This window comes from Eulemur rufifrons, chromosome 17, assembly GCF_041146395.1.
Source record: "Eulemur rufifrons isolate Redbay chromosome 17, OSU_ERuf_1, whole genome shotgun sequence".
NCBI lineage: Eukaryota > Metazoa > Chordata > Mammalia > Primates > Lemuridae > Eulemur > Eulemur rufifrons.
This window is the reverse complement of record NC_090999.1, coordinates 63070456-63094442: the sequence shown is the minus strand read 5'-3', so window position 1 is coordinate 63094442 and position 23987 is coordinate 63070456. Positions and strand designations below refer to the sequence as shown.

Below are 23987 nucleotides of genomic sequence, written 5' to 3'. Positions count from 1 at the left end.
TTGAATGGATAATTTTATAATCTAATCTTGAGAGGGTGCAAGCCTCAGAATACTCCTTTAGGCATCTTTTAAAATGGTATAAATGGTATGGAGATTCCTCAAGGAAATAAATATAGACTTAGCATTTGACCCAGCAATCCCACTACTGGATATCTACTCAGAAGAAAAAAAAACTGATTTTATTAAAAAGACTCATGCACTCAAATGTTTATGACAGCACAACTCACAATAGCAAAGATGTGGAATCAACCTAAGTGCCCATCAATTCATGAGTGGATTAACAAAATGTTGACATACACACCATGGAGTACTACTCAGCCTGAAAAAGGAATGAAATAATGTCTTTTGTAGAAACTCGGATAGAACGGGACCCCATTATCCCAATGAAGTATCTCAGGAATGGAAATACAAACACCATGTGTTCTCTCTAATAATTGGGAGCTAATCAGTGGGCACAAAGAGATGTGAAGGTCATTGGAAATCAGGAAGTGTGGGGAAGAAGGGGAGGAGTAAAAACCTACCTACCGGGTACATTGAACACTATTCGGATGATGGGCATACTAAAAGCCCTCATTTAAGTATTATAAAAGGTATCCATGTAACAAAAAAATATTTGTACCTCCCTAGTATTTTGAAATAAAAAAAAATGCTAAAAGAAAGAGTATAAATGGGCCTGAACCTGAGTCCTGTCCTCTTGCTTTCCTCCACTTGCTCCACCACCTTCTCAACCACTTCTCCACCAGTTACTGGTCCCTGGCTCCTCCCAGGTGTCCAGTCACAGCATCTGCCCTGCCAGCAACATGCCAGCATTTATGCAGGTGCCGGGGACTTATGCTCCCGTATCTCTGTGTCTGTCTCCGGAGGCTGGGGTTTCAGGGACCTGGCTGTGGGGATGGCTGGGGGTCTGGTGGGCATCCAGACTGTTAGGACAGGGGTAGGTTGGCAGCGCTAACCACAGGAAAAGAGGAGCAGGGCAAAAATGAAGAGGCCAATGAGCATTTAGAATCAAATCCCCAAGAGCAGGAACTTGAGGTTAGGGACTGTTCCCGCCAGGAGCATGCAGAAACCAGAAGCTCATGTCCAAAGGCAACCTTTTCCCATTAACACACATTAGCATAATAAAAATCACACCCAACAGCACCATAACAGTTTACAATTGTCATGGCAACCTCTGGAATTTACCCTATAAGGATAAAATTGAGGAGAGCCCTTAGCTCTAAGAACTCTCCACCCTTTTCCCCAGAGACATAATGAATATCACATCTACCATTTAGTATATCATAAGGTACAGACATAAAAGTAAAAGTGTGGTAAAACCCCAGCATCTTATCCACTCCTGCAGATAGACCCATTTCCACTCAGGAAACATCCTTTCACTTTCTATTTTATGCTGAAAAGCCTGCAATAAAAGCTGCTTATGTGAGTTGCTTATATCTGTCATCTCTCCGTTGCGCTGGCCCAGTTTGTGATTCTTCCAAGCCAAGAGCCAAAGAACTGGGGCACCACCCCTCAAAAAAATCAACGCTGACAAGATCAAGAAGGAAACCATGCAAGGCCTGAACTACTGCCTGGCCTTTTACCTAGACAGAATGAGGAGCTTGGAGACTGATAATTGAAGATGGGAGAGCAAAATCTGGGAAAATCTAGAGAAGAAGGGACCCCAGGTCAGAGACAGGGGACATTACATCAAGACCATAGAGGACCTGAGGGCTCAGATCTTTGGAAATTCTTTGGACAATGCCTGCATCATTCTGCAGTTGACACTGCCCATCTTGCTGCTGATAATGACTTTAGAGTCAAGTATGAGACAGAGCTGGCCATGCACCAGCCTGTAGAAAGCAACATCCCTGGGTTCCTCAGGGTCACTGATGACACTGATGTTGCTTGCCCACAGCTAGAGACAGAGATTGAGACTCTCAAGGAGAAGGTGTTCTTCCTGAAGAAGGACCATGATGAGGAAATAAAAGGCTTATAAGCCCAGATTGCCAGTGTTGGGTTGACTGTGGAGGTAGATGCCCCCAAATCCCAGGACCTCAGCAAGATCATGGCAGGCATCAGGCCCAGAATGACAAACTGGCTCAGAAGAGCCAAGAGGACATGAACAGGTACTGGTCCCAGCAGATTAAGGAGAGACCACAGTGGTCACCTCACATTGCACTGTGATCGGAGCTGCTGAGATGATGTTCATGGTAGCCTAGATGTCATTGAAGTTTAGACCTGGACTCCATGAGAAATCTGAAGGCCAGCTTGGAGAACAGCCTGTGGGAGGTGGAGGCTACGCAGATGGAGCAGCTCAATGGGGTCTTGTTGCACCTGGAGTCAGAGCTGGCACAGACACTGGCAGAGAAGCAGTGCCAGGCCCAGAATTACAAGGCCCTAATGACCATCAAGGTCAAGCTGGAGGCTGAGATTGCCACCTATAACTGCCTGCTTGGAGACTGGGAGGACTTCAATCTCAGTGATGCCCTCAATAACAGCAACTTCATGCAAACCATCCAAAAGACCACACCCCACAGGATGGTAGATGGCAAAGTGGTGTCTGAGAGTAACAACACCAGAGTTCTGAGGCATTGAGGCGGCAGGAGCAGGGGAGCAAGAGGCTAATAAAAAGTTCAGAGGTCACTGAAATGAAAAGAGTATAAACGATAAACATGAAAGAACTCTGTAAACCAAAATAAAAATTGTTATTATAAAACATTGTTAAAATTTTATAAAAGCCAGTTTCATAACATAAATTTACTTAACTACAAGATCTCAAAATATAGAAGGAAAGAAGTTAAACATATTCATATGTAAGTGTGCCAATTGTTCTGATTGAAATACAAAGAACTATAGAGTACATTTGATAAATGCTTACCATATGCCAGTTATTGCTCTAAGGGTTTTACCTGATTACTCTCATTTATTTTTCACAACAGCCCTATGAAATAGTTACTATTATTTGCACTTTCGGATAGAGAAACTAAGACTGCAGTGAAGTAAAAAACATGAGGTTACGAGCCAGGCCCAGTGGTACGCACCTATAGTCCCAGCTACTCTGTAGGATGAGGCAAGAGGACCATTTGAGCCTAAGAGTTCAAATCCAGCCTTGGCCAAAACAAAACATTTGAATGAAGGCAGACTGACTCTAGGATCTATGCTTTTGTCCTCTATTTGAGATTAAAATACTTTGTAGGTTTCCTGAAAGCCCCTAAGAGGATACAAATTAATGTGGCCCTCCTAATTCCTCTGGATAAAATATAACAGAATATGAATTAAACAATGATATAGTTCAAAATGTTTGTTTTCACCTTGTTAGTTTAGAACTTGAAATGGATTTCCACACAGAAATGCTAATATAAACATAGTTCCTAGTACACAAAAATCTGTTGAACTGATGGTTCGGGTTTTCTATGCTAAACTCATGTATCAAATCTGCTGTTTCATGTTTTATGAAGTAATTATTATTCAATATCCACTTATTGAGTGTATACTCTGTGCCACATCAAAATATGGCACCATGATTATCAGGAACACATAGTCTAGCAGAAGAAGCATGGAATTATTGAACGTATGATGATAAATCATATATAGTAAATATACTTTCGTAGTATTCTAGGAGAACAATAGAAAGGTAGATTTGTTATGACTGATATATTTGGGGAAGATTTCAAGTTAAAAGTGTTTATATTTAATCTGGATTGATTATTTAATTTATATTACAAGATTGAAATTTAATCTGGAACCTAAAATATGGATAAGGTTTGATGAGTAAACAAGAGAAGGAAAGATATTTTCTTTCTCTAATGTTCCAGACATTCATGTGATAATGTATACTCCATGGAACACATTTTTTTCCTTGAACTGTAACTGCTATAGAATAATTTTCATTATTCTCATATACCTTTTGAGAGCAAGATTATGATTTCTGATCCTTGTTTATCTAGAACTCAATTAACATCAGCATCGTATGTGAGAGTGTGAATATTATCAAGGTTTTAACACATGGTTGCAAATCCTTTAACACTTCTTAGTGGAGTGGTGGAGTCACTTTCCCCTCCCTTTCAATCTGGGTGGGCTTTCAACTATTATGAACAGTTAGGCACACTAGAAATAATGCTTAGGACTTCCAAGGCTAAAGGGCCATCACACATCTCTCTTGTTTGTGGGAACACTTGTTCTTGGAGCCTTGAGCTACAATATAAAGAAAAGTCTGACTGGACAGAGACCTCCATGTTAAAGAGGATCCAGTCAAAAGGCCCAGATGAGCCCTGCCTTCCATCCCCCACAAGGGGGTACATGCAAGTAGAGCCATTTTGGACCTCACAGACCTGCACATTGACCAGCTGAATGCTGCCAAGTGACTGCCATCCATGCCACATGGAAAAAATGGATTCACCCAGCCAAGAGTCATCCAAATTCCTGACCTGTGAGGTATATAATAAAATGGTTTTATTGTTAAGCCACCAAATTGTGAGACAATTCGTTACAAAACATTATATAGCTAGAACAAACTGGAACAAACATGTTCAAAATTTTTTTACATATGTTAAAATATGTGACTTTGCAGGTCTCTCTAATGATTATCTTATCCTTTCCTTAACTAGGTTCATTGGATGAATAAATATAAGATGGAATTAAGGGTAGGGACTTTAAAAGTAAATAAGTAAACATACAAAATAAATGTATTACAATAAATTGTGATAAACACTATGAGGTAACTTAAGAGATTCTCCAGATCAAGTGTTCAGGAAAAATTTCTCTTCAGAAGTGAAATTTAAGTTAGACCTGAAATATAGGAAAGAGCAAGGAAGGGAATGAAAAGAGTGACCTTTCTAGGAAGAAAGAGCAGCTATATGTTAAGCCCCTGAAATAGGAAAGAGCTTGTAATATTCTAGAATCAGAAGGAAAAAATACCCAAAAAAATCACTATAACCAAAGCACAATAAACAAATGGCAAAACACCTCAAAATTAACTTGGAGATGTGGCTCCAGAGCCATGTTATACAGGAAAATTCCTTGGAGAGTTTGGATGTAATTCTAAATTCAAAGGGAAGCTATGTAAATATCTCATAGCTATCAACTATTATTATATTTATGTGTAAAATATTCATCAGATCTCATGCTATAAAATATTTCCATATTTATAATAGTAATATAGCATACAAACTTTTATTTATATCTTTTGGGAATTAATTTTGCATTCTTACTTGCAAAACCAAAAGCATGTTCTCAAGAGAAAAAATAGTGACATTTTTCCCCCTATAATTTGTCCTCGAATGGTAACTCTCCTAGACAGTCTCTACAAGCTACAGTGGAACAAGGCATTAAGTGGAGGAAAAAAAGGGGGCTCAAAGGGAATACAGATTTGAGGTTATATCTTTTCCCAACATTGAAAAAAGCGCATGTTCAACAGTCATAATGAGGACTAAAACAGTATTTCTCATGGCAGTCATGAGGCTTAAGTAAAATAATCCATGTATTTCACTCATGACATGGTATGGCACATAGTGAAGTTTCAATAAGTGTTATTATTGTTATATTTGGGGTAAAGCTTTGGCCAGGTGACTTTTCTCCTGAAATGATGGAAAGGATTGTTGCAAGGTGGCCATTCACAAATTGAGTGCTCCTTGTCAGTAGGACCCATTTCTTTAGAGAAACTAACTCTTCTAAGTTATATATCTGGCTATCTCCACATGGAGCCATTAGTTTGAGGGCAATCTACTTAATTAATTTTATGCATAATCCCAAATGATAAGCCCTAACCAAAAAATCCTATTTCTTAAAAAAAAAAAGGAAGACTGTTGATTTCTCACATATCTCATTGTATAGTGATAGTACTTGAGATTACTTCACACAAATGTAGATATTTAATATAATTCCAAAAGACTGCAGGGGTATGGGCTTTTCTTTCCTCTTTTTCTTTCCTGCCTGAACATGCCACAGGTATTTGAATCTAACCATTTTTCTTTCTCCCATCTGCAGTCAGGTACGCAAGCTCCAGCCAAGGGTTCTCACATCTAGCCCTCTAACTGATTTAGCAGTTTAGACCTTTAGCCTGTTTCATTGATCATCATGTAAGCAAACCAACCACAATTAATCTGGTTCTCAATACTTACCTGGCATTAGTCAGAGTCCAGCCAGTGGACAGAGACCACACCAGTCTTTTGAACAGGGAAAATTTAATATAAAGAATTGTTATTAAATAGAATTTAAAAAAGACTCCAATTCTAATGAAATAGCAAATACAGAAAGCAGCTATTATATCTAGGGCTAAGGGAGAGTGAACAAGAAGGAACTGAAAACTTAGAAGAGGAATTTCCCCAAAGGCTGAGACTCAGATCTATGGGAGAAAGCATGACTGCCACAGAAACTCATGGTCTGCTGGTGGTTAAGAAACTTATGGAAGGGAAAAGTGACCCACAAAGGGGCTAATACTCAAGAGTGAGGCAGGCTGTCCCTCAGCCTTAGTAATATCCCCCTCATTGAGAAACTTGCTAGAGGGTAGAGTCAGGCCAGACCTGGTCCCTACAAAAGGCTTAACAAGTGCCCAAGAAAACTGTCAGAGGGTATGGATGGACTGGTCCCTAAGAAAAGTCTATTTTTTTCTTTTACTTATGTCCCTCTGAACATCTCTGCTAACAAGACTAACATCAAGTCAACTAGCAAAGGAGACATGTCTACATGGTCCAGCTATAGTATCACAAAGCAGAGAGGAGAAGAATGGATTAGGAACCATGAAGCAATAACATGATAACTGGCATAGGGAATCAAAAAATAACAACAAAATACCCACTTTCCATTATCTCTGAAACTGCTTGCATTGAGATAAAAAAGCAAGTATTTATAATAGATTAAGGTAAGTAAACATAAAATGTTCACAAGAATATAGAGAAGGGCACTTTATCCAGAATAAGGAAATGAAAGAATGGTAATAGACGAGCTGACATTTGGTTGAATTTCAGGGAATGAGTAGGCATTAGCTAGACTGGGCAGAGGTGAGGAGAAGAAAGCAGATAGAGAAAATAGTAAGGACGATGGTTAAGAGTGAGCTAGAGCATGGCAATGATGAATTGCAAATTATATAAATTGCAAAATGTATATGCAAAAAACGATCCTAGTAGGCAAGCCTGGGCTAGATCACTAATGTGTCTTGGTTTTCAATGTTGTTCTGAGAAGCATGGATTTTATCCTGAAGACACTGGAGAGTAACTGAAGGAGTAGAAAAAAGCTGGTAGAGGGGAGTCAAGATCAGAATTACAACACTGAAAATCCCTGGCCAGAGTGAATTCAATGCGATGTCAGTTCTGTGAGGATTCGTATTTCTGTTCATTGGTGAATCCCAAATGCTAGAAGCCATACCTGGTACATATTATAGGTGTAAAAACTATTTGAGCCTGTAATAAATGAGTGAATGAGAATTCATTTTAAAAACGGTGACTAACTTGACTTGAGGTAGAAGTGTTTCAATATATAATTGTGGAAGTTTAGGAGCCATGTTAATAAAAATCCCTAGCTCAAAAGAGCATTCTGAAAAGAAATTTAGTGTTGGGAATTGCTAAGAAAGGCAAGATTTGAAACCCTGAATCTGGACAAATTCATGAAGAGTGAGTGTAAATGGAATGATATGAAAAGAGACTTATGTCAGAACTTTGGAAACATCAGTGGTTAAGACAAGAGTAGAGAAAAAGGAGTCAGAAATAAGATTGACATATAACCAAAGATTTTCGACAAGAACTTGAGAGAGAGATAAATGGAAGTAAAAAGAAGAGAAAGAAAAGGTCAAGAAAGAAGTAGTGGTCAATAGTTTCAAATGCAGCATAAGAATCAAGGAAGCTAGGAAAGCAATTTTATTAATAATATATTTTCAACTGGCTTTCTCTCCCTAAACCTATAATATAACCTATGTGTTTCTCTCTGTTGAGCTTTATTAAAGTCTTGCTCTAGTCAGTTAAGTCCCCCTTCAAAAACTTTCACTGATTTCCCTCAAATCAATTACCCTTAAATCAGTTTCAAGAACAGTCAACTAGTGCCTACCCTCAAGACTAGTGTAACCTCTTCCTACTTTGAATCCAATTGCCTTTCACTGAGACTTATAGCACTCAGTTTTTTGTATTAATATTAGTGAATTTTACTTATCACATCTGTAATATCTCTCAACTGGGCTGTAAGTTTTCTGACAACAGGAGCTATGTTTCACTCTTTGTATCTCTGCAGATTTAGCATGATGGTTAATTTTTAAAAAATGTAATGTATTAAACACTCATCATATTCTAGACACTGAGCTAGATTGCCTTTACTGATAATTTTATTAACATTAAAACATAATTTAGATATTAATATTATCATTTTGCCCTATTCAGTGGACATAAAATATTAATATCTTTCCAAGCTACTACTAAATGAAAATATAGAATCTCAAAACAGGACTGTATTCCTGACAAGACTGTAAAATACTTTTACCTGCTGTCCTCCCTTGTAGAAGGAAGGAAGTCAAAAAATATTTATTTTGTTAAATTGGTTTGAATTGATATTAACCTTGAAAGTGGTTTCAAATTGTGTGGGGAGAGCTCTTTACTTCATCTTATTGCATATCTTTTTAATTATATGATTTGGAAAATGATATATAAAGCAAGGGTGGGAGATCCACTGAGGAAGGGATAATAAGTTGTAAATGACAGAAGTAGGATTTTGAATGATACTGACAGGTTGAAATGATGAGTTAAAGTAAGTGAGATGAAATTCATCAGTAAGAGTTCTGGAGGATGCATTGTTCTGGGGGAGGCAGAAAAGGTGAAAGAGCAGGTAGGATGGTTTTAAACAGTTCAGGAGAGAAGAAATGAGGACTTGAACTCCGTTAATGGGAATGAATGTGAGTGACATGGACCATTTAGAATCTACATACCTTGAAAAGTGAATAAATGCAAGGATGAGGTAGCAAGAATCAAATAGGACTTCAAATATATGAGCCTGCATAACCCAGAAAGGTGAAAACATTGACAGAGACAGAGAGGTCAGAAGGAGGACCTTGTTTGGGAGTTAGGTGAGAGAGGAAGCACAGTTATTTCAACTTCGGGTATTTAAGTTATTCAAGTGAAGATAAAGCCGTTTTCTTTTTAAAAATTAGGACACTGTTGATGCATTCCCGCTTTTTATTTTAGGCAAGGTACTCAATTCATTCATGATTTTTTAAGCTACATAGTATTGAACAAATACTTTGTGCCAGCAAGAAAGCAGAGTGCATCATAGGCATCACTTACTTAATTGTCATAACTTGTCCTGAAAGTCCCTTTACAGCTGAGAGAGCTAAAGCTGACAAATAGAAAAGACAACTTAAGATATCCAAAGACATTTTAAAGACATCTGAAGGCATCTGTGGAAATGACTAAAGGTCAGAGGTCAGATTTATTATCCAATTTCTCTCTTTTTGTAATATTTCCTCCTAATGTAAAGAGTTACGTATGGCCTGTTTACAGCTTGTTGGACTGGATATGTGACTTTGTTTCCCATTTTGTCCCCATTTTGGCATTTACTCATGCCCTGGAGCTATCTGTTCCTGGCCTCCTGGCTTAGGAGGAGCTGTGGCATACGGAACTAAAATTCTGAGTCTGACCCATCCGGCTAACCTAAGCTGGCCTTACCCTGTCCCCGTGTAAAAAGGATCTTGGCTATCATCTGACAGATGTGTCTTCTTGAAATGTTCCCACTCTCCCTGGGCTTTCTAGGATTGTTTGAACGGTATCCTAGAGATTGTGTGGGAGTTTCTGACTGAAGAAGATAGGAAAGATATTCCAGACAGTAGAAACTGTATATGCAAAGCACAATGCAGGAAAGACACAGCAGGTGGAGGTGACTGTCTTAACGATATTTGTTATACTCTTCTAAAGATGAAGGGTCTTTATATTGGAGGTTGAAAGTAAAGAATAAGAGATGGGTAGTTCTGTGTTTCACTTTCATCTTCCCACACAAAATGATTCTCCTTTTTGTTCATCTTTGTATACCAAGCACAGCTAAAGTGCAGTTTCCCGTTTTCGGTATTATCCCTAAAACTTTATCTCTTCTTTGACTTTCACCTCTTAGTGTTAGCCATAGAGGTCTCTGACATTACCTTTCATTTGTAAATATAAGCTCATCAGAACAATCACTATGATTTCTTTAGATATTCTTTATTTATTCTTTTATATATTCCCTCCTTATTCATAGGTTTTGTTTTTATTTTTGTTTTGCTTAACTGTTCTGCCCTTAAAATATTTTCTGGGGAGTGAGCAGTGAAGGACATGATGTCAGGTCACGCCTACACTTTTATCTATTACGTTTTTGTATAAATGCTTTCCTAAACATCTAAGCTACATATCTGTCTGACAATTTCCAGTAGACAATTTTTATACTTTTATAAACTCTTAGATGACATCAGAGAAACTGTTAGTTGTGTCTCTCTGGTATTTAATTTTCTCTTATTTTCTGAGTGATAAACTGCACAAATTTTACCAGGACACAGAACAAAGAACACATTTTTCAGCCTCTTGTACCAAGGCATGTTCATGTGCCTAAACTATGGCCAGCTGGATATAACTAGAGATTATGTGTATGCAAAAAGTGTCCTTAAAGGAGGGTGACATAAGCTTCTCCTTTATGAGGATGAAATGACTGGAGCTCTAGAAGCCATCTTGGACTAGGCTGAAGAGGGTCATATCAGAAATGCAGTAGCAGAAAAGAAGGCGATATAGACTAATAGCCAGCAGTATATGTAGCACTTACTACACAGCAGGAATTATTTTTCACACTTTGCACATATTAACCTATGCATGCTTGACAGCAATCACAGGAGGTGTGGATCTCAGTTTCCTCATCTCTAAATAGTATTTGAGGGCAGAGATCACGTAGATACACTGGCCGGCTGGTGTTGTGGCGCTGCATTTTACAGTCTGTGCTTAGCAAGCGAAGAGTTAAGAATAGCATCCAGCCATGAGAAGCACTCACTGAATGTTAGCTACTATGACTTTTGAGTAGTTATTACAAATTACTATCCACAATTCCAATTAACAATTTCCATTAAAGTAATTTATAGTTAGTGATTATAAATCTATTTACAGATATAGAAATGGAGGCAGAGAGAGATGAAGTGACTCGCCAAAGATTAAATAACTAGGAAGCGATGAAGTCGGACTCTTTATCCGTGCTCTTAACCTGTTCTGTTCTGAACGCAAAGCTGAAGGAGGCTGAGACCAGCACTAATTTGTGATAGCGCTATAGTAACCCTGCAGAGCTGACCTGTGTACATTTTCAGCAGAGAATCAAATCCCATGCACCAAACCAGTTAATTTGAGTTGTGTATTGCATGCAGCTAAACTTAATTCTAACTATATAATGTCTTAATTTCTCTCAAGCTTGCTGCCACGTCTAGACCATTAAACAATTCTTCCTTATGGATCAAAGTGAAGTTTGGCGTAACAATTCTTGATGCTCCCTCTATTTTTTGTGAGATAAAATCATCAGCAACATTAGTGAAGAATCTTGCAGGAAGTTCGAGTTTTAACGGAGCTGATGTTCCCACAGCTGTGTGGATAGATCAAGGTCCCACAGTTGCCGTCAGCATCTTTCTCCAGGGCTGTTTTACCACCGGTGTTAGGAAATCATCATTCACATTCTCTGTAGGCTCAGTAAGTCAGCAGTGTATGTCTACCATGGCAACACTAGTGTTCTCTCACTTCAACCAGTCTCAAGAACGTTTCTATCTTTATTATCATAAATACATAATAGAAACACACACCTGACTGGTTTACAGCCAAGGCTTCTTGTTGCTAAAATCATACTCTTAAAATCTAGTTTTGAGAAATCATGGCCCTCTCTATTTAACATAAACACATTTCTTCACCAATTTTGCTGGGATTATTTAATAAAAGTATGATTGTGTTTAAGTCTTACTTTTCAATTGTGTCAGGACCTGTCAAAAATTGTTTAGTATGAGATGGTATAAGTAAAAAATGGGACAAAATCATGAACAAATTATTAATTTAAAGTAGTAAACACATTTATAAGATAGTACAATCTAATCTATTACTTTTTATTTGCCCTGTCTGATGATGCTATTAGATAATGATATTTAGCTATAGCACAGAGATTCATCTATAGCTCTTATAATTTTAGACATTTTCAATGATCTGGCTAGATATAGAAATTCACATTAGCACATTTTAATAATTTGCTACTTAATTTGCTTTTATAACTCTTCTCATAAATTCAGTAGTTGAGCATGAGGAAAAAAAGCAAAAAAAAAATATATTTATATATATATGTGGTGTACATTTTATATCAAAATAACCAAGTAGAATATCTTTTGAAAATTCACCCATTTTTTGTTACTGACTCTTAAGAAGTCAACCACAAGGATGATTTGATTTAAACTAGAATCTTCTCAGATATACTTTGAGGTATAACACTAACACACTAAAGTAAATACCACAAAACCTTCTTTGCCTTTGAAACATAACTGCTGTCATAATGACCATCTGCTGGCTGTAGGTTTCGAACACCCGGTGACCTCTGACATTTGTGACAAATTATGTACCAAAGTGCTAGCGACGCCTTGTTAAAATGAAGCCAGAGGCCCTCGAGTTCTCAACCCCTCTTGTCTTTAAAAGCATGGGTTAAACGGCAGCAAGAGGCAGATTGGACAGAAAACAGACACCGCAACAGCTAAAAGGAAATAAAATCCTCATCCTCTCCCCTTTGACTTTTGCAGCTAGCTGCACTTCGATGTGCTTTCAACCATTAAACTACCTTAACCTTCGGAAGAGCCAAACCAGTTAAAATTGACTAAAAATTTGCACATGGCCACACAAGATTTGATTGATTCTTATTTGAAAATTGCACGGAGGACAGTCACTTACTGTAATATTTTTAACCAACAAAATATGTTTCTCAGTCACCTCTGGTGCATGGTGAAATTGATGTCATATAAAAAGCAACGCGAAGAACACTTTTCAAAGTCACAAAGTTAGCCTTGCTGCAAAATATAGTAATGCCAGTTGGATTTAGGCAAAGCAGGCTAAAGCACAACATTTTAAAAAATACATTAAAAATTCACTTTTTGACCATAATTCCAAAGATACACACTCGTTTTACACACATGAGATAAAGCAAAGTTAGTTAGTATTTAGTATAAAAATCTCTATAGTTTTTGTCGGCAATAATTATTTTATTGCTATTTAGTCAGAAAACATTGTAAAAAGAATGTACATGAAATAAACCAACACAATGCAGTTTTGTCATGAGAAAAACAATGCAAGGCGTTTTGAATTTATGTCTTTTTGACACAAGGTAATGATCTAGGGACCAGAACTCTAGATGAAGTTAATATAATAATTGATAAGCTTATGAGATAAACTATACTTTACAAAAGAAATGTCTAGAGCTGCACAGAGTGGGACAGAAAAAGACAGTCGTCATGATGTGAAATAAGAAGACATGTCTTAAGCAAACCTACCGTAATGGCCATGCCACTGTTAAATCAGCCTTCAATTAATATTAAAAAAGGTAATGAAAGTAAAAAAAGAAAATATCTGCTTTCATTAGGAAATTATATCTGTAGATTGGTAATATTCAGCAAGGTAAATAGGGAAAGAATGGATTTTAAAACACTGTGGATGCTCTTCCATATCCATAAAATAACAATTACTTACAGGAAAATGAGAGCTTCTAAGCATCCAATTTCTCACCTATTTTTTTTTTTGACTGATTTTTTTTTTTCAGTGTCATAACTACCCTTTTGTTCATACTTTATTTTTTTATTTTATTTTATTTTATTTTTTATTTGTTTTTCAGCTCATTAAGGGGGTACAAAAGATCAGGCTATATACATTGCCCATGCCTCCCCATCCCCCCGAGTCTGAGCTTTAGTTGTGTCCATTCCCTAGACAGTGCACATCACTCTCATCATATAGGTGTGCACTCCTCCCCTCCCCCCACCCCATCCCCCCCAGAGAGAACTTCAAACGTGTCCATTCCCCAGGCAGTGCGCATCGCACTCATCAAGTAGGTATACACCCATCCCTTCCACCCAGCCCCGACCTCTGTCCAATACCCAATTGGTGTGAATCACAAATACATCAGATAAAGGACTGATAACAAGAATCTATTTAGAACTCAGGAAAATCAGTAAGAAAAAATCGAACAACCCTATCAAAAAGTGGGCAAAGGACATGAATAGAAATTTTTCAAAAGAAGATATAAAAATGACTAACAAACATATGAAAAAGTGTTCAACATCTCTAATCATCAGGGAAATGCAAATCAAAACCACAATGAGATATCACTTAACTCCAGTGAGAACGGCCTTTATCAAAAAGTCCCAAAACTATACATGTTGGCGTGGGTGTGGAGAGACAGGAACACTAATACACTGCTGGTGGGACTGCAAACTAGTGCAACCCCTGTGGAAAGCAATGTGGAGATACCTTAAACAGATTCAAGTAGACCTACCATTCGATCCAGCAATCCCATTACTGGGCATCTACCCAGAACAAAAGTCATTTTTTTTTTTTTTGAGACAGAGTCTCACTCTGTTGTCCAGGCTAGAGAGCAGAGGCATAAGCCTAGCTCATAGCAACCTCAAACTCCTGGGCTCAAGCAATCCTCCTGACTCAGCCTCCCAAGTAACTAGGACTACAGGCATGTGCCACCATGCCTGGCTAATTTTTTCTATAGGTATTTTTAGTTGTCCATATAATTTCTTTCTATTTTTAGTAGAGACGAGGTATCGCTCTTGCTCAGGCTGGTCTCGAACTCCTGAGTTCAAACGATCTTCCTGCCTCAGCCTCCCAGAGTGCTAGGATTACAGGTGTGAGCCACCGTGCTGGGCCTTTTTCTTCTTGATTGATTAATGTAGAAGAGATTGTGTGGGCTTTAACATCAAAAATAGAAACTGGACAAGAAGATCATAGACCATTAAGGCATTTATTTACGAAATGCAAAAACCTACATCATACCCTCAGGCTTATCTGAAAGTTGTTTGCCTATTTTTAAGAAAAGAGACTTTCATAACTTTGCTTTCTTGTGATATTATTTGCAGCTTTGGGAATTGCTTTAGATATTAAATAAAATGCTAACTTGTTTGAAGGAGAATTCATGACCAATAGAAAATCAACTTATAATGAAGTTTACTACTCTGGGCATGGGGGATATTAGGTGTTTATTGGACAGATTTGACTTTTCAAATTGGATTAAATATTGGATAAAAGGAATACTAAAAGGACTCCCTAATAATAATTCTTCGAGATATGTTTTATAAACTGTATTGTATAAACAATAATTTTTTCTATCTTTTTTCTGGATTACTTTCAGAGGGCATGGGTAACACATTTACATATGTTTTCACTGTTCTCTCCTATTAGAATTTTATCATGGATGACTGTATAAAATGTGCACATAAATATATGAGTGGATGTATGTTTATATATTTTATAATTATAACTTCATAGTCTTTTATTCAAATATTTGAATTGGCATTTCAGAGGCAAAATTTGATCTTAGACATTTTGTCTGTGATATATTTTTACTCCCTTTCTGCCTTATGATTCAGCAGATTATTGCACCCTCATCAATGCTTTTATTTGTCCATTTTGCCCCGTCCAGGGACTACCACTTCCTTTTTCACCCTTTTCCCACTATTTGCCATCAAAATTGGCAGCTATATTGCAGTGTCCAGGACATGTTTTCTCTTCTGGAAGTTAAGAAAGTAACAGCAATGAATACAGGAAGACTCATAGATTCCTCCATGGAATGTTAGCTCTGAAACAATTAATAGAACTGCTTTAATTTTCTAAAGATATCTCTGGTTGAAGCAGAAGTGAGGGGTCAAAAGCCTTTACTCTTTCTCTTGATTTTTTTTCTCTCCTACGTTCTTTCCAGCAACTATGGCTTATGAATGACTCTATGAATAGAGTTTAAAAAGCCCTGATGTGGCCCAACTATACAGACACAAAGAAAGTCTACAAGAAGGGAAGGCACTTTGGCTCCTTGTCTAAAATGTTTTCCCTTAGTCAACTTCTTCATACTCTAAAGCCCTTTTCCTGGGACTCCTACTCTGTTATGACCTTACTGACTCCTACTAGATAAAGTCATCATATGCTATTTTGTTGTCACATACCTTTTCTTAGAGTTTTTAAATCATACTCTGCTGAAATTGCTCATGTTTTTCATGAGGGCAGAGACTATTTAACTCATTTCTGTCTTCAGCACCTACAAGCATCTGACCATAGCAGGTGCTCCTTAAATGTTAACATAGGTCATTATTTTCGTTAGACTGGACAAAAATTATTATACAGCTTGATGTGGGCAGAAATCAAACAAAATTGACCAGTTTCCCAATCTTTATCATAACACTGTACCTACTGTGTGATTTTATTTGGGACTCCTTTCCAATAAGATTTGTGTATCAAGAGCTTTATCTTAGTACCCAACTCAAAAAAGAATAAATAATAGAAGAATTTCAAATGCAAAATAAAATAAAATTGATATACCTATGTAGAACAAGTTACATTGTACCTTGCTTTATAGCTAAATTTGTCTGTTAACACTTGTGACTGCAAAAACTATCTTTTTCACCAGGGTTTTGTTTTCCTACATATGTGCATCCTCATCTTAGTCTTAGTTGATAGATTAGGATATTCACCCTACCCTCCTCATCTGCTGAAAATACTCCTTATTTTGCAGCAGATGTGCCTCTCCCACCCACACCCAAGACTTTACAATTCCACTCTACACTCATTGGCTCAATATCACGGAGAAGATACTGTGGTACCCCAAGACTGTTTGAAATAGAATGGGCTATTTTAAAATATAAAAATTCAATGTAGTTGGTGGGTTCAAGTGCAAGATGGGCTATCCATTATCCAGATGTTATGGAGGGAATTTATTCATCAAGTCAAAGAGCAAACACGTTTCTGGTATTAAAGGTACTAATATATTAACATCTATATCTAAAAGTGTTACCTTCCCCTGTTAAAAACAGATGAAAGTCTGTACTCATAAGGTAAAACCCTGCATTTGTGCCCTAATCACATCTCCACTCATCTGCTCAAAGATATCACTCTAGCAAGTCTCCCTCCCTCTCCTGCACCATGACCATCCTGTCTGCTGTACCAACACAGCGGACCATCCACCATCTTTAACACAAATCCCTCCCTTGAGCTCGTTTCACTGCCTATCTTGGTCTACTTACACTCCACTTCTCTACTCTGCCTTGCAACAAAACTCCTAGAAATAGATCCTAGATGTATTTTCATTTCCTCCCTTTTCTTTTCTCTTATTTACCTTTGAATCAACTCCCGCAAGCCCTTTTTTTTTTTTTCCCTGAAATTGCTTGTAGCAAAATCACCAATAATGTTCATGTGCCAAACTAATCTCAGAATTAACTTTCTAAAGGATAGGAGACCGGGGTGCTTAAAATCCGATGTCTCATCTTCTTACTGAAAATTACCTGTGTGGCCCTTGATTCCGTACACCACCAAGGGTTGAGGGAGTTTTTCCACTTGGGAGAAATCTTGAGGCAGTTAAGCAGAAAAACTCGGTATATTGTTAGCATGTGCTGGAACTGTCCACCACAGTTCAGCTTAGCCCAGGAATTGGTCAAGGGGATATGACACATGGAACACAAAAAGTATCTGCTTTGACCTTTTCTCTGCTTGCTCCATCTTATTCTCTTTTCATCAATCCTCTTCATTTTCCTAACCTTTAAACTGGTGTGTCCCAGGAGCAAATCCTCAGGCCTTGTATCTTTCCTAACTGCATTTAATACCTACGTGACTTCACTCACCCCAATGACTTTAAAATCATGTTTATTATGTTAAACTCCAATTTTACATTTACCTATTTCCTGAAATCTAGATAACATATATCAGGTACCTACTCAACATCTCTATTGGATATTATTTAAAAAACAAACTCTTAATATAAATATATCATACAACCCACCAATTTTCCTTCAACGTATATACCCAGGAGACATAAAGACATATTTCTGCACACAGACTTGTACGTGAATATTCAAGGCCCCAAACTGGAAACAATCTGACTGACGATGTATCTGTACAATGGAATACAGTTCTGTGATAAAAAGGAATGAAGAACTAACACATTCTACAACATGGATGAACCTCAAACATGATACTAAGTGAAAGAAGCCACATACAAAAGACAACACAATGTGTGATTCCATTTATATGAAATGTTCAGAAAAAGTGAACTTATAGGGACAGAAAGTAGTTTAATGGGTGCCAGGAGGTTGGGCTGGAAATAAGGAGTCACTGCAAATGGGCTCAAAGGGTCTTTGAGGGGGTGATGGAAATGTTCTGAAATTAGATTGGATTGATGTTTGCGCAACTCTAAATTTACTAAAAATCGTTAAATGCCACCCTTAAAATGAATGGAATTTATAGTAAGGAAAGTATACTTCCATACTATTGTTTAAAAAAAAAAAAACAAACTCTAACTTCTATATGCCTCAAAATTTTTTCTCCTCTAGTTCCTTCCATTTCAGGAAATATCAGCTCTGTTTTACCAGTTACTTAGGCAATAAATCTTGGAATCGTTTTTGACTCCTTTCTTTTTCATCACAAATCTAATCTGTCCTTTCTACTACTAGTAACTTACTTCCCACTGCCTAGTCCAACTGACCTCCTTCCCCACTGCCACTCTGGCCACTATCAGCTCTCGCTTCAACTGTAACAATAGCCCCCTTGCCAGTCTTCATACATTTATCCTTACCACTTGATGATTAATTTTCCATATAAAAAATTATTTTACTTCTTTGTTCAAAACACTCCAGCACCTTTCCTTGTCACTCAGAGTAAAATACAAAGATTTTGCCGTGGTAGCATTTCCAGATAAATATGAGATATCCAGTTAAATATAAATTTCAAAGGAACAATATTTTTTAAAAGATATGTATGTATTATGCAATATTTGGCATATACATATATTGAAAATATTTGCTGTTTGTTTAACCAAAATTCAAATTTAACTGGATTTCTGTATCTTTATTTGATAAATCTAGCAAACCTACACCATGGTCAAAAATGTGCCTCATGGGAGAAACAACTCCCATTGTCTCCCTGGCCTCGTCTTCCTCCTCACCTCACTCCTTTCAATCAAACTACCATGAACTTTCACTGCTTTTCAAACAGGCTAAATATATTCTTACTATAGGACCTTTGAGCTTGCTCTTCCTTGTATTTGGAAAACTCTTTCCCCAAATATCTGACTGGTTTGTTCTATTTCATTTAGTTTTCTGCCCAAATCTCAGAAAATATTCATAGATGCCACTCCTGATTAACCAATCAGAAATGACTCCTGAAGTCCACTATTCTCAATGCTATCATTAGGCTATATTTATCTTCTCAGCACTTACTACAAATGGACATATGATATATTTATATTGTCTGTATCTTGCAGTGAAGGCAGACAATTTGCCTCTTCTTCACTTCTGTATAAGAAGGGACTAGGATAGTACTTAGTGGATAATAAGTGATCAATAAATTCAGTCATCTATCCATCTACCTACCCATCCACCCATGCATCCATTCCATCCATCCATCTGTCCATTTGTTCATTCATCCATTCAACATTTTTCCTTTTCTAGGTTCTAGGTCTCAAATCACATGTAGTGACACTGTCAATGTATTAAGTAGTGTATTTTTGGAAGGCAAGTGGGAAAAGAAAAGTAGGGGTATGGTGAAGCTAACAGAGACAAATTGGCAGACAGAAATAGATGTGTGTCTATAGACTAATAATAGCAGAATGAGTTGGATGGGAACATAGCTACTGCACTTGTGGTGTTTCCCTGAGTGACAAGCCCACCCACCCAACTGGAGTTCAGGGGAGAGGTCAAGTCAAGAGACAGTATTTGGGACTCATCTGCCTAGGGGTGATAGTTAAAACTGACATATCCTGAGTAACTGTCAGCAGCTGCTCCTACACACTCAGGAACTCTCCATTAACATTTAAACTGACTGTCAAGTCCATAATTTTGTCCTTTCTCCTCCATCAATTACCCTCTTCCTTCTGAAATGTTGAAGTCCTCCCTATTCACTGGCACATTTACCACTGTCTATACAGTTCTCAGATATTGTCCAGTTTTTAAAAATGATTTCATTTTACTATCAAGTCTTTCTCCATCTTATTTCTCTTTTCCTCCATTCCTTTACTTCCTAAGCATATTATTGTACCTCAACCCTTGTACTGAAATTGAATTCTCCAAGGTCACTGATCACAAATCCATTTATGTTTTTTCAATCTTCATTCTCCTGGACTTCTCAGTAGAATCTGAGACCATGAGCACTACCTTTTCCTTTATATTTTTCTTGCTTTGTTCTTTCCAATGTTACTTAAGAAAGCCTGATTTTTCTTTATACTGTCTTTATAATTTTCATTTTTCTCTGAGCAGTTTTATTTTTTCTCTTATGTTTTTTCCCTCAATTGTAAATTATCCTCAAAATTCTGTTACCAGCTCCCTGTTAATCCTTCTGCAGTCTCGTGCCTTTAAAAACTTCATACAACCTCATGACTTTGAATTTCAACACTAGGCATATGACCCCCCAACCTACATAAATTGCTTTTTGTCTTCTTGTTACTCCAGCTCTGGTAATACATCACTATCTGCTTGCTATGTGTATATATTGGAATTTACTGAAAATATATTAATTTCAGCATTTTAAAATACAATGTTTAAAGAACGATATGTCCTGTCTTCCCAAATAGAGTCTGATGTCACTTAGAAAAATAAGCTCTGACTTATAATTTTCTCCAGAAGGTGTTTTTAAATATCTGATAATTTAGCAAATATTGTTTTGGATACAATGGAAACTAAAACATTTTATTTGTCTATATAGATTAAGGAAAATACATAAAATATACCCAGCTATTTTTCTTTTTTATTAGTTAGCCTGTTTTACTAGTTTGAGGCTGAAATTATCAGTGGTACTTTAGGAAAGCAAGATGGCAAAAACTGCAGATAAACACACATTTACTTGTGTACTCACATTTTTTTGTTGGTGCCTTTAGTTGTTTTAAATGTCACATCATCTCCGTATCTGCTAGAATGTCCATCAAATTGTACTCTAAACCTATGCGTTCTTCTGACTGTGTCCAACTCCAAAGATAGCAATTAAGCAACCAGCTTTGTTGGGAGAATTCTGATTGTGATCTCTGGTCAAAACCAACCACCCTCATTTTCAGTGATTCCCTTTTGTCTCGGTGTCTAATAACCTGTTCAGTGAGTAGCAGGATTTTCATGCAATAGAATTTTGCTAGAGTTGACCTTCTGCCTTTTAAAAAATGTTTAGAGTTTGTACTTGATTGAAAAATTTTGAACTTCAGAGAACTTAAATATGCTGAAAAATAATATATTTATAAAACCTTTTAAATAATCAGCAAAGATTCAGGTAAGTATGGAGAGGGTCATAAATTAATTTTTAATCGATAAGTGTATTTTCATTCCTATCTTGAAAAAATTCAAGATGGAAATAAGTACATGTTCATTGGATTTACCATCTGATTAGAGCAAGAGAAGAAACTTTAGGAGCTTGAAGAGGAATGATGAGAATGCAAGAAAAGAGCTCCAATTTTAGGAAAATATAAAATTAAACAGAAGATGTATACAATTAAGGGGAAAGGGAAAAATAGCAATTCAGGAAAGATGTGAATAATCAGAAATGTATAAACCAACAAACATAAAAGGTCTGCCAGTCTAATTGTAAGTCTATGCTATTACTAAAGCAATGCAGTTTTTAATTATAACAAAAAAGAAAATTACATAGAAAGAGAAATATCATAACCAAATCTTAAAAAATACATTAGTGATATATAGTATTAATTTCATTTATATGAAAACAAACAAAATATTTTTTTAAATGGCATGATACAAAATAATTTGGTAGCTGCCTAGATCCTTAGGTAAAGATTTTAATGTGTACACAAGAATATCTACACAATACATGGAAAGTTAGAAAGGAGTTTACAGTAGAGTTAGTACAGGTTGGGTGCTTAATGTTACTTAGGCCTAATTTAACAATTTGATGGAGGTGTCAAAAGTAAGCAACCATATATATGCATAAAAAGATATATTTATCTATAACATATGTGTATAGTATACATATAAATGTGTATATTTAATATACATGTTTATATATTATAACATATAATTATATAACTATATATTATATCACATTTTGGAGTGTAATTATATGCCAGAAAATAACCTACACAATTTATATCTTGTTAATGGTTATAAAATTTAGGAAATATATTTATTACTATTTTATTTTTTTATTTATTTTTTTTTATTTTATTTTTTATTTTTTTTTTGTTGAGACAGAGTCTCACTTTGTTGCCCAGGCTAGAGTGAGTGCCGTGGCGTCAGCTTAGCTCACAGCAACCTCAGACTCCTGGGCTTAAGCGATCCTACTGCCTCAGCCTCCCAAGTAGCTGGGACTACAGGCATGCGCCACTATGCCCGGCTAATTTTTTCTATATAGATTTTTAGTTGTCCATATAATGTCTTTCTATTTTTAGTAGAGACGGGGTCTCGCTCAGGCTGGTCTCGAACTCCTGACCTTGAGCAATCCACCCGCCTCGGCCTCCCAGAGTGCTAGGATTACAGGCGTGAGCCACCGCGCCCGGCCTACTATTTTAATTTTGTCAATGAGGAAAATGAAATTAAGATACAGTAAGCAGCTCTAGATCACACAGAGGTATTAGAATAAGGTCTTAATGAATCCCAAAGATAGTACTCTTTCTACCACCATATATTGCCTCCCTTTATATATGAATAGAAATCAGGATATAATTTGCATGGATTGTCTCTTTATATTTCAAAATATAGCCTGTAATTGTAGTTCAACATCCACTGTAAGACACTGATTTATTTGGGCTACAATTTGTGAATCTAGGAGTCCACAGTTAAAATGCAATATTGCTAAAATTATAACATCTTTGACTATCAAATTTCCTAGCCCAAAGAAATCTATCAGATCAATATTTAACAGTGATAAGAAAGAGGGAGGAAGTTGGATGGAAAAGTCTTGAGTATTGGCCCTACCTGGAATGCAAAGCTCACAAAGGACTACCTGCTGGCAAGGCTGTGTGTGTGTGTGTGTGTGTGTGTGTGTGTGTGTGTTGGGTGGAGGGGGCAAGGCAACATCATCGAGCTCCTTAGCTAAGGAAACAAGCCATCATAATTAAAAAGGAAATGTGAGTTTACTACCACAAACAAGAAATTTCTTGGATTTCTTAAAGTGCTTTAGATTTGATACTTTATTTTAGGACATTAAGGCAAAATTCAAGTTTGTATAAATACCATATATTATTGATTTGAACATGCATATGTTTTCACATTGTAAACTCTTCAAAATATATTTTAGCATTACATTATAGTTAAATTGGCAGCATTTTTATTTCTTAGTGGCGGTGTATCTTATAATTGATGGCACCTCAGATTTGATGAAAGACAATAAGTGAGGTTCATCAGAGAACCAGAAGAAAATATGTGTGAGTCTAAGGTCTTCCACTGATGCCTGGCAAATACAAATACACTGATACAAATCCTATCCTGATCTGAATTTTCTTAGTCTTTAATTATAAGACTAATATAAGTATAAAATTTAAGTTCCTAGTCTGCACCATTCCCCTATAAAGATGGCATGATACTAACAGAGAATTAAAACATCCATGTACATAAATAGTATATATAAATTCTATGCAGTCCTCTTGGCATTTAAAATACAATTTAAAAAATCTTATAAGATTGGAGACACTGTTAGACGATTTTTAAAATTTTGCAAAATCTTTGAACTTTGTAACCTTCTGTAGTCAAAAGAAATATTTTTAACAAGTAGCAGGTTTGAGATGTGAAGATTGTGTTCGATCTAAGAGAAAGTCTAGTCTAATAAATTTAGTGTTGTTAGGCTCTGAAAGCAAAAGCTCTGAACTGTATGTTTCTAGCTGGATTCTCA

General features: G+C 36.6%; 1 pseudogene; it reads left to right on the top strand.

The window, feature by feature from the left end:
* The first annotated feature begins 667 nt into the window (after window positions 1-667).
* Window positions 668-2574, top strand: LOC138398037 (keratin, type I cytoskeletal 18 pseudogene; annotated as a pseudogene).
* Window positions 2575-23987: the final 21413 nt, after the last annotated feature.